Here is a 17,181-nt window from a genome sequence, read left to right as displayed (position 1 = left end):
GGCAAGATGGCTGCAGTCACCTGTTGACTGAGCACATGACATGCCGACAATTTGGCTTACAAAGGGAACAACCAAAATAAAAGGCCAGACCATGTGGTGTCTTGAACCACATGTGCTGCTTGAACCAAAGTTTGCAAAACTAGGTTTTGAACCTCTTAACGGTCTGGTTCTCTATTCAAGACCAATTGATGTAGGATCAAGGTGCCAGATTAGGAAGAGGTTAGTTGCATGCAAGGCCTATTTACTGGGTGTAATATGTGTTAAGCATGCTATCATTAACCTAGCGGTGTGGCTATGCAATAACCTGACTATGAGCAAAAAGGACATCACAACGATAGTTCAATGAATAACCTTAATCAAATCCACACATGTACAGTACATTTATTAAGTTAAACATTCTTGCTTAGCCGTGCTATGCTTCACTATGTTGCTAGGCTATGCCCAGTTGTTACCAGTCCATGAAGAAAGAGATGCTTTGTGGTGCGCTGCTTCTTAGCTGGTGAATCCGTAGAAAAGACAGGCTGAGAATTGTTTGGCTCCAAAGCTGAAAGGATGCAAGATTTGCTGTGTAGGTCTGGTGCTCCAGTCGTGCGGGTCAGAGGGCCCAGGTCCAGTCCTTTGTGTAGAGTTAGTGGCAAGTTAACTCTGTTTTGTGGCTCCTGTACTTGTTAAACCAGCCAGCAGACTTGTGTGCTAGCTGCTGGCACTAGAAAACTTAGTTTCTGAGTCTTAGGCAGCCTCTCGCATCTTCTGCTGTAAAGAAAGAGTTTTGTGTGTGTCTGCTGTGAGCAGGCCACAGGAGGAGAAAAGCAAGGAGCTGCTCCAGCCACAGCTGGGGGAGAAAAGAGAAAGATAAGAGGGGAATCTCTAGTTTTGATAAACTGAATCCATGGGTGGAGCCTCACACTTTGGGTGCGAACCCCCAGGGCTCAGGTTTCTTGGAGTCTTGAAACATGTGGTAAACTGTGGTCCACATGTAGTCCCAACAGTGGAGATATCATCTTGTGCATTTTGTTTTATCTGGTGTTTTCCTTTTGTGACAATGGAGCTACCCTGAGAGCGGAACATCTGCCGGAAGTGTCCCCACAGAGGTGGCCTGTAGGCAGACTGTCTTAGAAATAGACACAAAACAATGCTCTGCTTGCATCATTCACTGCTGCTTGCTGTCATATCATGAACTAAAACTACTTGTGATCTGAGGGACTGGCAAGTAAGGTACCAAAGGTACCAAACAATGTCCTTAACCTGGGCTTCCCTAAAAGCTGCCCTGTTTCATCACCTCTAATAATGAGCATTTCAACTTCTCGGATAAGTTTGTAAGAGATGACAGAAACAAGGATTCAAGCTTAAATATGTATGATTTATTAAGAAATTTGCAAATATATCAAAAAGCTAAATAATGTAAGACCAGATCTGAAATGTGAAAATATATCTACACCTTAATTTGTTTGAAATCACATAAAAATGATAACAGTGAGTCTAAATGTAGTATCCTGAGACTTCTGGTGTTATCTAGAGGGAGCTCTAGGCTCCAGGTGTGGGTTACCTGACAGGAAGTCCTGGCAGGAAGTCTATATATAGGAAGTGATGCCATGTGATTTTCATTATGTCTGTGATCCATACAATGTGTTAGTAAAAAGCCAAGCAATCTACTTTTTGGTGTCCTGTGTCCTCCTTGACTTTTCCGGGGTCGCAATGTTATATTGGCAACGAGGATAATCTGGAGAAGTGTTTTTGTGTTTTTTGCTCTGCTCTCTGGCCACTGTAGAAGGGATTGATTGCTTGATTGGATGATTGGACTCCAGGTGAACAAAGGCCTTGGGCAAAGGGAGGAAGACACATGCAGGTGAGATGGCAACAATAGGATCCCTGCCACCATTTGATTCAAAAGTGCAAGCTTGGGAGGAATACTGTGAAATAATGGAGCACTTCTTTACTGCAAATGTTATCACTGAAGAAGATATAAAGAAGTCCATTTTGCTCAGTGTGGTGGGAGCACAAACTTACAGTTTGATTAGAAACCTCCTAAGTCCTGCAAAACCTGGAGAGAAGACTTTTGCACAATTGGTAACTTTATTAAAGAACCACTTTAACCCCAAACCAAGTGAAATTGTCCAGAGATTTAAATTTAATTCACGCATGAGAAGACCCACTGAATCTGTGGCTGAATATGTGGCTGAGTTGAGGAAACTGGCACAAGATTGTAATTATGGAGCATCACTTTCAAATGTTACGGGACAGACTGGTATCCAGAGAAGATTATTGTCAGAGACCAATCTCACATTTGAAAGTGCCCTGTCTCTAGCACAAGCAATGGAGTCTGCCAATAAAAATGTGCAGGATTTGCAGGCAAAAGCAGGAGCCATGTCCTTTAATGCAGTGAAGGCTGGTGGATCAGAGAGCATGGGGCAGAAGAGAGAGAGCCAGAGGAGAGCAGAAAAAGATAAAGATTGTTATCACTGCAAGGGTAAACATGCACCTGAGGGCTGTCGGTTCAAAAAGGAAAAATGTCATGCATGTGGAATGACTGGACACATAGCTTGAGTGTGTCGCAATAAGAAAAAGTTAAATGCTGAAAGGAGAACTGACAGAAGACCCAAAGACAGTGGAAGACGCTTCACACAGGAGAGAAAAGTGCATTATTGTTCTCCCAGAGTGACAGAAGGGAGTGATGAAGAGGAACAGCCATTCCCATTATACAGTGTCTTGGGCAAAGATGAAGATGAAGAGGAAGCGGTACCACCCTACAAGGTATGCATGACTCTAAATGGTGAACCAATGACATTTGAAGTGGGTACAGGACGTGGACTCACCATAATGAATATGAAAACATTCGAAGAAAAAGTGAAAAATGCCCCTCCATTGAAGAAAACTTGCCTGAAGTTGAAAACATATACAAAGCAAAAGATAAAGGTGCTGGGGAAAACATATGTGAAAGTGAACTACAAACATCAAGAAAAGATAATGCTCATCATAGTAGTTAAAGGCACAGGTCCAAACTTATTGGGAAGATGGTGGCTGAAACATGTTAAACTGGACTGGGCTGAAATGAAGCACCTGGCACACCACCCACAGTCCCTGAACCTGGAGCAAGTGCACACTGCAAACCACTCACAGCCCCTGACCCTGAAGCAAGTGCTACAAAATCATGAAGGAGTATTTAAAGAGGAGCTGGGAACTTTAAAATGTTTTAAAGCTACTATTCATGTACCTGATGCTGCTGCTCCTCGCTCTTATAGACCCAGATCTGTTCCCTGTGCTATGAAGCCTAAAGTTGATGCTGAGATTGACAGATTGTTAAAAGAGAACATCATTACTCCAGTCAAGTATTCTGAACGGGCAGCTCCTGTGGTTCCTTTGCTCCAACCGGATGGTAACTGTAGATTGTGTGGAGATTATAAATTGACTGTAAATAGAGTCTCAGAGTCTACTAATCTATGAATTTGGGACTTTGATAAATAATTAATTTAATAACTATAAACAAAATCACCATATCAGTAGTTATGGTTGAAGGATTTGGTGTTCTTTACAGAGCAGGGGTTGGCAAATCTCATTCTTGTGCAACATTAAAACAGACAACAGGTATATCCAAAAGCATTTATTTAACAAAGGGTATAAGCAACACACAATACTAATCTAACTGTGGAAGCCAAGGTAAAAGCTGTTGTTGATGCTCCCACCCCAACTTCAGTGATAGAGCTCAAGGCCTACCTGGGCTTGTTGAATTATTATAACCACTTCCTTCCCAATCTCTCCACATTGCTGGCCCCTTTACATCATCTGCTGAGAAAAGATGTGGTTTAGAGCTGGGGGGAACGTCAAGAGGAATCATTCAGGAGGTCCAAAGACTTATTGAAGTCAGCTAATGTTTTGGTGCATTATTCTTGAGAGAGGGCTTTGCTATTAGCCTGCGATGCCTCACCATACGCTGTGGGGATAGTGTTGTCCCACAGAATGGAAGATGGAACAGAAAAACCCATTGGTTTTGTATCTTGCACCTTGGCACCAGCGGAGAAGAAATACTCACAGCTGGATAAAGAAGATTTGGCTGTGATCTTTGGAATTAAAAGGTTCCACAAATTTCTCTATGGTTGAAACCTTACAATTGTAACTGACCACAAGCCCCTGATCTCCCTGTTCAATGAAACTAAACCTGTTCCTCAGATGGTGTCTCCACGTGTTCAGCGTTGGTCTGTATGGCTCAGAGCTTATGAGTATCAGATTGTATACAGGCCTGGAAGGCAGCATATAAATGCAGATGCCCTCAGTAGGCTTCCCCTGCCAGAAACATTTCCTGCTGAGGAAGAGGAGGCTCTGGTGCTGATGCTGGATGAAATGGATGACGCACCAGTGACCACAGAACAAGTAAGACATTGGACAGCTAAAGAGGTGACATTGTCACATGTGCATGAGTATGTGCTAAAAGGATGACCTTCTACAGTGAAGCCTGAAATCATGCCTTACTTCACCCGACGCTTGGATCTCAGTGTGAGAGATGGATGTGTTCTGTGGGGAGCTCGTGTCATTGTTCCTCAGAAAGGACAGAGAATGCTGTTAAAGTTGCTGCATCAGTCCCACCCAGGGATGTCTAGGATGAAAGGACTGGTCCGGTCATATGTCTGGTGGCCACAGATGGATCAAGATGTAGAGAGGGAAGTAAACCAGTGTGATGCATGTCAACAGAATAGCATGTCTCCCTCTACAGCACCACTACATCCCTGGGAATGGCCAGAGAAGCCCTGGACTCAACTCCATGTAGATTATGCAGATCCATTTTTGGGCAAGCTGTTTCTAGTGATGGTTGATTCTCATTCTAAATGGATGGATGTATATCCGGTGACTACAGCAACCTCTCATGGAACCATTGAAAAGCTCAGACAAAGTGTCAGTGTCCATGGATTGCCACAGATGTTGGTGAGTGATAATGCTACCTGTTTTACAAGTGCTGAGTTTGCTGATTTCATGTAAATAAAGCATGTCACTTCAGCCCCCTTCCATCCTTCATCAAACGGATTGGCTGAAAGAGCAGTTCGGACCTTTAAGGATGGGATGAAGAGGATGCAAGGAGGAAATGAGAACCAGTGTCCAGATTCCTTTTTAGTTACAGAATCACTCCACACTCTACTACAGGCTTGTCCCCGGCTGAAATGCTGATGTCACGGAGAACCAGGTCTGCCTTTGATCTGTTACTCCCAGACGTGAAGTCTAAGGTGGAAAAGAAACAGTGGAAACAAAAAGTTAATCATGACACACACACCAAGCTCAGAAGTTTTTCACCTGGAAATCCAGTATTTACAAAAAACTATGGATATGGTTCCAAATGGATTCCTGGAACAATTGAGAGCTGCACAGGTCCCCTATCATGTACAGTCCTCATCAGAAATGGACAGGTTGTGAGGAGACATATTGACCAAATCAGGATGCGAGAGCTAAGTGGTGTTCCTGATATAGATCCCAGTACACCTCAGGCTGTGAACATTCCATCTCCTGTGATGCCAGAACAAGTGCAGTCCCCTGAGGTCCAGGCCCCTGACTCTCCAACCCATGTGGAAGACTCTGAGTGACCCACCTATGTTGGGGGGTGAGTGATTCAATTTAGTTGCTAAAAATTATTCTAATTATTCTATAAGTAGTTAGATACAAATTTAGGTGTCTTGCATTTTAAGTCCTTAAAGTTTAAAACAAACCCAAAATGTAAGTTACAATTTAAGAGTTAAATTGAAGTGAGTTCAACTTATAAAGTTAAGTAAAATGTATCTTATGTACAATGTTGATTAAGTTGTCTTATTTTTTCTTGCAGTGAGTGTTGTCTGCAGACCTGAGAAGGGAGGGATGTAGTATCCTGAGACTTCTGGTGTTATCTAGAGGGAGCTCTAGGCTCCAGGTGTGGGTTACCTGACAGGAAGTCCTGGCAGGAAGTCTATATATAGGAGGTGATGGCATGTGATTCTCATTATGTCTGTGATCCATACAATGTGCTAGTAAAAAGCCAAGCAATCTACTTTTTGGTGTCCTGCGTCCTCCTTGACTTTTCCAGGGTCACAATGTTATACTAAATAGGTTAAAAAAACAAACAAACAACAGTAATACATAAAACCTGCCACTACTTCTGGGCTAAAGATAAGGAGCAAAAACACTGCTAAGGAAAAGGCAACTATGGAAAGCATGCATCGCTATGGGAATCCACCAGTGTAAATTCACCTCTTCCCACTACAATGGCCCATGCTCAGGTTCAATGCAATGCTTCACTGCAATGCATGCTTCTTAGGTGTCATGGTATACTCCAAGTTACGGAATTTTCCATCTTTAGTGGTTACAAATTGGATTACATTGGGTCAAGCCTGGGCCTTGAGGTCACACTGTAAAGCTTATGCAGGAAGAAGACATCCTCTCTTCTCCTTGAGACTCCAGCTGTCTGTGATGTTTTGGAGAAAGCAGACGCCTCTTTGATAAAGGGTAAATCAGCATTGCCATGGTCACCAAGGTCGGAGTAGGCTTTCCTAGACAACACAGATAGGTGAATGTGTAGATTCTATTGACACAATCAGACATTCAAACCAGAATGTGCTGACAGTGACCTGAACGACACGGGTAAAATGCAGTTCCTTGTTTAGAAACTAGTGAACCAATTAGACTAATTTTTCATATTGTAGGCTGAACTGCTTAGGTTAAAGACTAAGGGTCAAACCCTCAGGGGGCAGAACAGAAAGAGACAGCATCCGAGTTGCAGATGACTTTGGTGTTCACTGTTTCAGTTCTCCTTGATCAAGTGCTTCTATAAACATTTTCAGCTTTAAGACATCAAAGGCTCATGTTCGCTTTCCTCCACTGAGGTGCTGACCATCGCTCAAAATATCCACAACACTCCAGACTCACTCCCCAAACAGCTTTCCAGTAACACTTTACAAAAAGGTACACAACATTTTGAATAGTTACCAGGGAACAAATGAAGAATGAATGAGGAACTAATGCCAGTAAACTATTAGTTAACAGGCAGCTCTTGAGTGACTCCTAATCACATTTCATAGAGTAGCTAATCATTAGTTAATGATTGAGAAATGAGTGAGGAATGAATCAGAAATTACCTGATAATTAATGAATCATTAACAAGCACTTCCCTAATCCTCCTATGTATTAGATACTGATGAGTCACTAGAGAACAGACTGAGAGATCCTATATTAATGAATCATCAGGTAATGATTAGTTCATGAATATCTGTGAATCGATCATACAGACCACTTTCTTCATGAGTCATTCCTGATCAACTCTTAAACAGCTGCTGAGTGAACAAAACTAGAAACGAATCATAATTACTTAACCCTTTCATGCACAGTGGTCACTAAAGCGGACAGCCATTCAAAAGCCGTTTTCTTAGATATGCATGGGTTTTGATGGTATAGTTGCACATCAGCCACCACAGTGGACTCTAGTGTGTCATCCCATACACTGCCATCCATTGGCCAGCCTTTGTAAGTGCAACACAAATTTCTCAAATTTGCTGGCTGGCTGGAAACGCTCAGCAGCTCAGGAATATCTTGCCAATCCTTCTATGGTAGTAGACCTTTGCAGGTAAATAAAATTTTGTAACATCAAGTAACAACTAAGGAGTAATACAATTGTTAAAATTTCCAAGTATTGATTTTATGTTGGGAGAAAATGACGATTAATCATCTGTCCACTAAGTTGGACATAATGCATCGCTGGCCATATTTCAACTACAATTATACTATTACTGTGACTTTGTTGTTCTTGAAAATACTTCATCTGCAGTAACTTTTTTGGCTGTAAATCAATTGATTTATGTTATTAGAATGTTACTTGCAGTTTTAGGGGGCTAGGGATACTGAGGGAGCTGAGGATGCTGAGGATGCTGGGGGGGCTGAGGATGCTGAGGGGGCTGAGGGGGTTGAGGATCCTGAGGATGCTGAGGGGGATAAGGATGCTGAGGGAGCTAAGGATGCTGAGGGAGCTGAGGATGCTGAGGGAATGCCCGGCACCTCAAAAGAATGTCTGGATTTAGAGAAATAAATTCAGTAAGACAGAGGGAAAAGGCTGAGGAGTCAGGAACAATGTTCAATGGTTTTGCATTGCTTTGAACATGCAAGAATATGTTAAAATATGTTAAAACATTAGTTTAACGGCTTTGAAAATTATTGTTTTCAAATAATATACAATTTTATTCATTGGTTTGTTAAATACATATTCCTAAAGTTGAAAACTCAAACGCATGCTGTCCACCTGAGTAGGCATGTGAAAAACTCCTTGAAAAACGCATATTTAAAAAAAATGAAGTTTTTCATGGTAGGCAGAGGTCGAAAAGTACACCACCTGTAACTTCCTGTTGCCAGTAGGTGGTGCTATGACTATGAGTCAATATTGACACGTAGATGGGTTCACGTCAGGGCCCTTATGAGGCATAAGAAATTTGGGACAGATTGGATGATCTTTCGAGTGACAACAACTTCCTTCCTTCCGTTTCATGGCGAAACATTGAAATTTGCTGCATCGCCACGTCAAGGGCATTTGATTAAAACTCAAGATTCTGATAACTTTTCATCACAAACATCTTTAGATGACACTGACCAAATTTGAAGTCGGTCGGGTTAAATCTCTAGTAGGAGTTTGTTAAAATACAATGACTGCAACTGGCAAAAGTGTGCAAAAATCGCAAAGTAAATTTAAAATGGCTGACTTCCTGTTGGACTTCGGGTATGGCTCCAAGAGGCTTTTTTGTGCGTCTGGACATCACACATCTGCCTACCAAATTTCTTTCATCTACTGCAAATTTAAAAGTGGGGGTTTTAAATTTGAAATTGTCTAGGGGGCGCCCTTGAGCCATTTTGCCACACGGATGCCGAAGACCCATAAAATGTAAAATTTTTCACCACTTCTGATGCATGTGCAAAATTTCATAAATTTTTAAGCACGTTTAGGCCCTCAAAAATGTGATTCTTTCGGACAAAAAAATTCCTTCAAATACAATAGGGCCTTCGCACCATTCGGTGCCCTAATAAAGCTTTGAAGAAAAAAAATTAAGTGTGAACACTTGTCGGCATTCACACTAATAAATACAGCTTTCAGGAATAAAAATTTGAATGTTTGTCAGCATTCACATTGATAAAGATTTATGTGTGTTTTTTTAAGTGAGCGAGAAAGCCCCTCCTCCTGTAGAGAGGACAGAGCATAGGAGCCAGCCAGCCACGGTCTCGTCGTCGAGGTGTCGGTCTGCGGTTAGTGGATATACACGCAGATTCTCACGCCATCGCTTGATCATCGGTAAGTGTTCTCGAGACTTAATCTCATACAATACATGTCTCATGAACAACCGGGTCTGCACCGAGAGTTGTGCCTAGACTAGACCGCGGTGTTGTCGCATCGACAGTGAGTCAGTCTTGTCGGAGAGTGTTTGTGCTTTTGAACCGTCCAAGTACTGGGATGCTGTCATGTCCACAGCGTCCCCGTCGGGATAACAGTTGACGAAGCATCTACCTAATACATCCTGTTAGTAATAATAATGGATTGGTTCTCATAATTACCAACCTATACTGATTCATAATATCTCGTGTGAGAGCCAGCCAGATCCAGTCGGAACCAGATTTTTTTTTCAGAAGACAAGTAGCTAAAAGCCAAACAACACCCGTATAAACAAATTGAAAAATACCTTAATCAATCTTAATCTCAATGAATGCACACACTCTCTCTAATGCCTGAAATGTGTGAGCTAGACGGCGGTTCTCTTCCTTATCTTTCTTGCAAGACCAGAGGAGCAGAGGTCACGTGTAGTCCGTGCCATTGGTCTATACAGATCCAAATATTTTTTACTTTTTTTATTTTTTAGATTACATTCTGCATTGCAGTTACAACTCAACCTTCAGCATGGGGTGAGCAATAACACAGTGATTTAAAAATAGCTGTTTATACTTAAATGGTAAATGACATGGATATTTTATTTTATTTTGTTGTTTTGGTGTCACGGGGTAATTGCATAGGAATTTTCATTACATGTATCATTTACGTAGGCGCAAACATGTCACCTTGTGAAATTCAAAGTTTTGAATTAAAATTTTTGAATGAAAATATGTCACTGATGTGATTAGTGCAGAATGTTGATGCATGTTGACTCCAGAAATTCTTATTACATTTGCTTTCCAGATTGACACATATTGGCTATACCGCTATACTGCTATACTGTAACATGACTACCATTTCTGTCTGTGTTCTGCGTTCGGTGTGTTCAGGCTGCATTATTTATTGTTGATTAATGTGTCATTATTTTAAAAAAAATACTATATAACTTTAATAATGACTTAAAGATCAGACAATTGTGAAAAGCAATTTCCTAGAGCCCAAGATAATGTCTCAAAATGACTTGTTTTGTCTGTCTGTCAGAGCGCCCACATTACTCAGACTCTCAGAACAGCTAGATCACAAAACAATCTTCACCTCTATATGGCCCTGTTTACATCTGGCATTAACATGCGTCTTGGGTGATCCAATCACAAGTGGACAGCTCTAAGTACCTCTCTTAACACCTGGCATTATTATTATTATTATTATTATTATTATTATTATTATCATTATAGGACCATGCTTAAAAAAACATTAATCTCAAAATGAGAAGAGATGATTTATGCCAGATTTAGCTATTAGCTAATTTCCATCTGCAGTCCCTGGGCAGGTACACAGAACAACTACCAGATTGCACCATGGGGAAAAAACGAAAGTCTGTGCAAGTTTTAAGCTCAGCTGGAAGCATATTCCAATGTTTGATGGCCATAAATGACAAAGCAGATTGTGCAAAACTAGTCTGCCACAGAGGGATGTGTGAGTCTGAGTTTAGAGCAGATCAAGAGGTTCTGCTCATTTGCTCAGAGCTGAGCTGAAAAAAGCTCTTCAGTGGTGGAGGAGCAGCACTGTGAATTATTTTGAATACCAATCGAACTGAAAACAGAATGAGATTTCCAAAACTTGAGAGACTGTATTTGGACAATATGTTACAATGATGGTGATTTAGGGTAAACGTCCCTATTAAGCCCACCAAATCCGCTTTTCAGACATTTTTAATACATAATGCTCCAATTGAAGTGAGAACATTTTCATTAAAATGAAAGTCTAATCTCTCATGTGAAGTGTCAATAATTCATTTATACCAGTTTCTAATGTTTTTATTGTTTAATTTGTCAAAATATGTCAAGAATCTGGCATGGGCTTAATGGGTACCTAATGTACCCTTTAAGCCCATGGGTCTTCCAAATAAGCCCACTTCATGATTTGTTGATAAATAAATATATATATTAAAAAATCTTAAGAATACAAACTTGTTCTGTTCAAATCTGTAATCTCTTAGCTCTCAATAGCTATTTTCATTTTGTCTCCACTTCAATCCTATGGCCTGTAAATGGCATTTGAAATGGGCGTGACCAGCCATTTTGCTGTGTTGTCAACGCAGAAAAAGCTAAACTTACAACATGTCTTCAGTGGAATGTTGCCAAAAAACTATTTACGAACAAAATCAAAACTATAGTTGAAATTATTCTCAAATACTTGTATCTCTATCCTATGGTGTGCTGTTGGCAGTATTGAACCTACAACTAACAGTTTGTAGGTTCAATACTAATGTTCTAAGGATGGTAAATGAGTCAATTTCAGGATTTACAATTAAACAATAAATTTAACTGATTTTCAAATGTTATTCACATTTAGGCTAGTAGTTTGAAAACATTGTAAGAAGGCATTTAAAAACCATTCAGTTCATTGTGGAGTAACATTAAAACACACAGTTCATTGTGAGGAGACATCAGTCATAACATCTTGAAGCTCATCATTTCATCTTAAACTAAAACTTATCTGAAAAGTAAAGATTAGAAAAATATTGCTTATGTTAGGATAGAATATGGGCCTGTCCAAAATGAATTGACCTATTTAATATCAGTGATATTTAAATATGGGTATTAATTACCTGATTTATTGAGCTGATTCATGAGGTGAGGTTAAAATTAGGGAGGAAAATGGTTCAAAAGTCAAAAGGGACAAAATCCCCATTGAAATACAGTCAAGTGGGCCCAATGGGAGCAAGTGGACTTCAAGGGAACGTCAGTAAATTTATGGTTAAAAGACAGACCCTAACTCTAACCCTAACCCTAACGTTAAAAAAAAAAACTATATGAAATAAATCTTTACATGGTGTGCTAAGGTAACATGAAGAGTATTAATTGATCATGCAGAGAAATAATTAGTTATACTCATTTATATCCACCCCAAACAGTGTGATTTAAGGTAATGTCCCCTTTAAGCCCACCAGATAAAAATGTTAATGAAAAAATAAATAAAGATAAACATACACATTTATTATCTATTTAACAGTATAATAATTTAAACTGCATACAAAAATGTAAACTATACAGACTTATCATGCTTTATGTCATCGCAGTGAACCATACTATGCATTGATGCAACATGTGGTCTGTTTGCTAGCATGCTAAAACTCATATTTTGATTTCAAAAGAAACAATATTTCTGATTCAAGTAATATTCTAACATATGTCTTATTCAAATCACTAATCTCTTAAATTTTGATAACAGTTGAGTATTTACCAAAAATAGGAGTAGAAATATGCAAAAAACTTTATTTTCTGAGGGTATCAAAATCACCAAAGTTTTTTTGCAACGTCTTTTGGGATCAGCAGGCACATGTCACACATATGCTTCGATAACTCAATATTGACAAATCTGATTGACTTACAATAAAAAATGTCATTCATGTAACAAGCAGATTCATTAGAAGAAACAAACAGCAAAAAATTATGATTGTTTTTTTTAAAATTTGACTCAGACGTTGCAAGTGGGCTTATATGGTATGTGGGCTTAATAGGGACGTTTACCCATGATTTCCTGTCAAAAACTTTTAAGACTTGTTTAAAAAGAATTTCAGTTGGTTTCAGCACAGTCTTACTCGCCTGGGACCAGCAAGATACACAACAATGAAGATGTGAAAAAATAATAGCATGCAAAAATGTTTCTGATGCTTCTATTGTTAATGAGTTCCTAATGTGTCTAAATGTAAGCATGTTATATTTCAATTTTTTACTCATCTTTTTAATATGGCTTTCAAAAGTCAAGTTGGAATCCAAAGTCATACCTAAATATTTAACTTCATCAACATTTTTGATTATTTGTCTATTAACACTAAGCTGTGGATAGACAGTTTGTTTTTGTTTATGAGCAAAACAAATCATCACTGTTTTCTGTATTCGAGGTAAGACACAGGTCACTCAGCAATTTAGCAACTTTATGAAGTGTTAATGAGAACTTAGTGGCCACTTGTTCAGCATCTTTCCTGTGAGTGTAGATGACTGTGTTATCGGCATACATCTGAATATCCACCTCCTCACAAACAGATGGGAGATTATTGATGTATAAAATGAACAACAGTGGCCCAAGAATAGAGCCTTGTGGTACTCCCATTATGCAAAATTTTATTGGTGACAATTCATTATTGATACGAACACATTGTGAATGACCAGACACATAAGACCTTCATTCATTTCAGTGTACCAGCTGAAAGTTTGAATTTGGACAACTTTGATAGAAGTATTGGATAACTCACTTTACCAAATGCTTCATGCAGGTCAAGAAACACTGCTCCTACCACCCCTCCCTTATCTAATCTAGACTTGATTACTTCCAAGAAATAGCAACATGCAGTCTTAGTGGAGTAATTACTCCTAAATCTGAACTGCATAGTGTGGAGTAGATCTTTGTTGTTAAGATGTGACACCAGCTGTTCTGCAACTACCTTTTCAACCACTTCTGAAACAACAGGTAGTATGCTAATTGGTCTATAGTTGCTTATAGAAACATATGAAAATGCATATACTGTGTAAGCAAGACATTTATATAATGGAGTTACAACTTTTAAAAGCTAATGGAAATATATTGTTTTTCAATGATTGATTTTTAATATAGGTAATAGGAATGGCTAAATAATTTTTGTTTTTTTAAGAATGACTGTGTCAAGTCCCTAGTGATCAGTTGCCTCTGAATTTGATAAAGTTGAGATTATTTTATTCACTTTTGCCTCATTAGTACATGTAAGTTTAAGTGCTTTTCGATCATCACTTAATTCAACAATCAGATCAGTTACACTGAAATTTCGGCCCAACTCCAAAACAGAATAAATGAAATAACGAATAAAACTGTTTGCCACAGGTAACCTGTCCTGCTGTAGGGTTCCATTTATCATGAGTGCTATATTTTCACATTAAAATATATATCTACATTTTCGCATTAACATGCATCTTGAATAACCACTTCTGATCGGATCTCACTTCCCGACACATTATTTAAATGTCCTGGCACACTATATGCAAATAAATGTGTACATCATAAGGACCAAATTTGTTGTTGTTTTTAACTGGTGGGAGGACTGCGGGTCCATGTACCCTCTGTCCAAAGCTGTGTTCAACTTAATTGACAACAGTATAAACAAATATACAATGCGTTGTGTGCCCCTCATGAAATACACACACACACACACACACACACACACACACACACATATATATATATATATATATAGTTTTTTTTTTTTTTTTATTAAAAATGTGTATATATATAAATATATATAAAACAAATATAGAGTTATATGCAGCAATCTCCCTGCAGCTCCGTCTCCCCATTGAGAGACGCTGTGTGCATTTATGCATGAGGCACAGCAGCATAACTTCATTGATTATTTAAATCTCCCGACAAGCTGACAGGATCAGTTGGGATCTAATGTTAATTAATGTTCTGTGTTCTTGTACACATACAAAAGGTCAGCTGTTACATACATACAGTCCAGGTTCATACAGTGAAATTGTTTGGGGCAGCCATCTTCCTGATAAATCCTGAGCTCATTATGTCAAGCAGCACAGCAAAACTAAACACTTAAGTTATCCACTTGACAGGACAGAGGAAACTATCTTGGGGAGACAGAATTAAACGTTTGGCTTCTGAAATTTACTTTTTAGACAGACGAGCGAAAAACAAGTTAGCCTATTTCTGGTTTTGGTTTCATTTCTATTCCAATTGCCGATTTGAAGAACAAAGCAGGTTAGGGGAACAGGAAAAAATGGGAAGTGGATTTTGTTTTTTTAATTCAGATGCATTTCTTTATCCTGTTATCAAACAAGTTGAACACAGCTTTGGATGGAGGGTTCATTAATTGGAGGCAGTAATACAATTCCTGTGCCTAGTCTGCCAGAAAATAGAGGATGTCAGTTGAGTGGGTGGTCCTTCAATGTGGCCCAGGATACATTGCGTTCACACTGCTAAAAGAATGTGGCCACATGCGGCCCAGACCACCTCCGAATGTGGTTTGAGTGATCAGATCTCAGTGTGTCCTCAATGCGTCTTGGGTGCGTTTGCACCTGTACTTAGAGCTGTCCACTTGTGATTGGATCACCAAAGACGCATTTTAATGCTAGGTATAAACAGGGCCTATGTCACAAAACCTTGTAGCAGACCAAGTAGCCAGGCTGTGGAGTCAACCAACTCTAGTGTTTGATAACACCACACAGCAGCTGTGGTTACACAACAGTCCATTTGTCAATGCAATATCAGGTCACTAGAGGACAGACAGCTGATTTGACCGCCCCAGACCAGTTTTAAGGAAAAAGCATGCATAAAAACTTTATATAGCACATTTCATTTCAGGTAGGATATAATGTAAGTATAATGTTATGTTGGAGCACATCTAGTGTCTAGTACAATCTTGCAAAGTATTCCAGAAGCCACATCAGCCAGAGAGGCCTTTTACCCTAGATATAATTTTATGATGATAGACTGTTTTTATTTTATGCTGGTGATGTGGCTCAGGAAATAGAGGTCAGAGTACAGGATAACATCCAAATATCTGACTTGTGTTAGGTTCTGATGTTAACAGGATATTATGAAGCCTGGTTGGACTTCATCTGTCAAAAGTGTCTGTGTGTCCCTGTTAAATTGTCATCCAGTGCACCCATCCTTCTGGTTGTTACTGCATGTCTAATATTTATGTTGCTGGAACACAGCTCTCACACTGTTGTTATCTTCGCTCTTTATTAGGGCCCCAGGGCCCAATGATCCCTGGCACTGAGTGTGAGGAACCTATTGTTTTTGTAAAGATTATTATTATTATTATTATTATTATTATTATTATTATTATTATTATTATTATTATTAGGGCCTTGGGCACCCCATGGTTTTTGTAGAGATTATTAGGGCCAAAAAGCTTCACCTTTAAATTTGACCTGTATGTACGAAATTTGGTAGGTAGATGTAACATCTCCAAGACTTAAAAAGCCTCTTTGAGTCATACCCTATGTCCAACAGGAAGTCAGCCATTTTGAATCTAAGTTGCATTTTTTTCGCAAAGTGAAGCCATTGACATTGTATTTTAAAAAAACTCCTCCTAGACATTTAACCTGAGCAGCTTCAAATTTGGTAGGTTACATCTAAACACCTTTTTGATGCTAAATTGCAAAGCTTTTTAGTTTTCATGGAATTTCCTTGGCGTGGCGTGCCGGACAATTTTGCCCAAAACATGCTTGGGGCATTAAACAGGAAGTTGTTGTAACTCAGCTTGACATCATCCAGGCTGCCCCAAATTTCTCATGCTTGATAACACTCCAGGCCTGAACACATCTACATGTCAATATTGAGTCATAGTCACAGCGCCACCTACTGACAACAGGAAGTTGCCCTTATGTGACAAAAGTCATCCGATTTACATGAAAATTACATGATGTAATCTACACATGATATAGTGCTCTATATCATGTGTAGATTACATCATGTAATTTACATGACGTATAATTAGTGGACACAGGAAGTGATAGTTATCTTCTACATGCAATGTCCAATACTCATGAAAATGTATATCCATGTCAGGTGCCCTCTGGTAAATGTATTGCTGTATTGTGTTGCTCTGCAATAACAGCAGTTCGACTGCGGAGTAGTTCGACTGCAGCACACCCTGACATGCACGAAGGGCCTGATCATCACTGCTTGCAGCTTTAATTATTATGAATTTGTTTTTCACTGTGTGAGAAAATGGACCTGTGGCGTGAAAGCTTGGAAAGCTCTCATGGTCAATGAGTGAGACATGTGTGAGACCTGGCAGTTCTGCAAATACAGTAGCACACACCATCATAGCAACA

The 17,181-nt window shown here is 39.3% G+C and overlaps 1 protein-coding gene and 1 long non-coding RNA gene across 3 annotated transcripts in view; both read left to right on the top strand.

Annotated features, from left to right (window-relative positions):
* Nucleotides 1-1,585: 1,585 nt before the first annotated feature.
* Nucleotides 1,586-6,001, top strand: LOC121884206. The gene is made up of 2 exons (XR_006092313.1): nt 1,586-5,581; nt 5,801-6,001. It is a non-coding gene; the product is annotated as an uncharacterized LOC121884206 (long non-coding RNA).
* A 3,155-nt stretch (nt 6,002-9,156) lies between these two features.
* Nucleotides 9,157-17,181, top strand: part of abat (4-aminobutyrate aminotransferase) — a 61,915-nt gene continuing 53,890 nt past the window's right edge. The window contains exon 1 of one of the 2 annotated variants that reach the window (XR_006092256.1): nt 9,157-9,277. The gene's annotated coding sequence lies outside the window, so the exon portion shown is untranslated. The remainder of the gene's footprint in view (nt 9,278-17,181) is intronic. The other variant, XM_042392055.1, reaches the window with a different exon arrangement.

Source organism: Thunnus maccoyii, chromosome 18 (assembly GCF_910596095.1).
Source record: "Thunnus maccoyii chromosome 18, fThuMac1.1, whole genome shotgun sequence".
Lineage (NCBI taxonomy): Eukaryota > Metazoa > Chordata > Actinopteri > Scombriformes > Scombridae > Thunnus > Thunnus maccoyii.
Note: the sequence above shows the minus strand (reverse complement) of the source record. Positions and strands in the feature narration are given on the sequence as shown.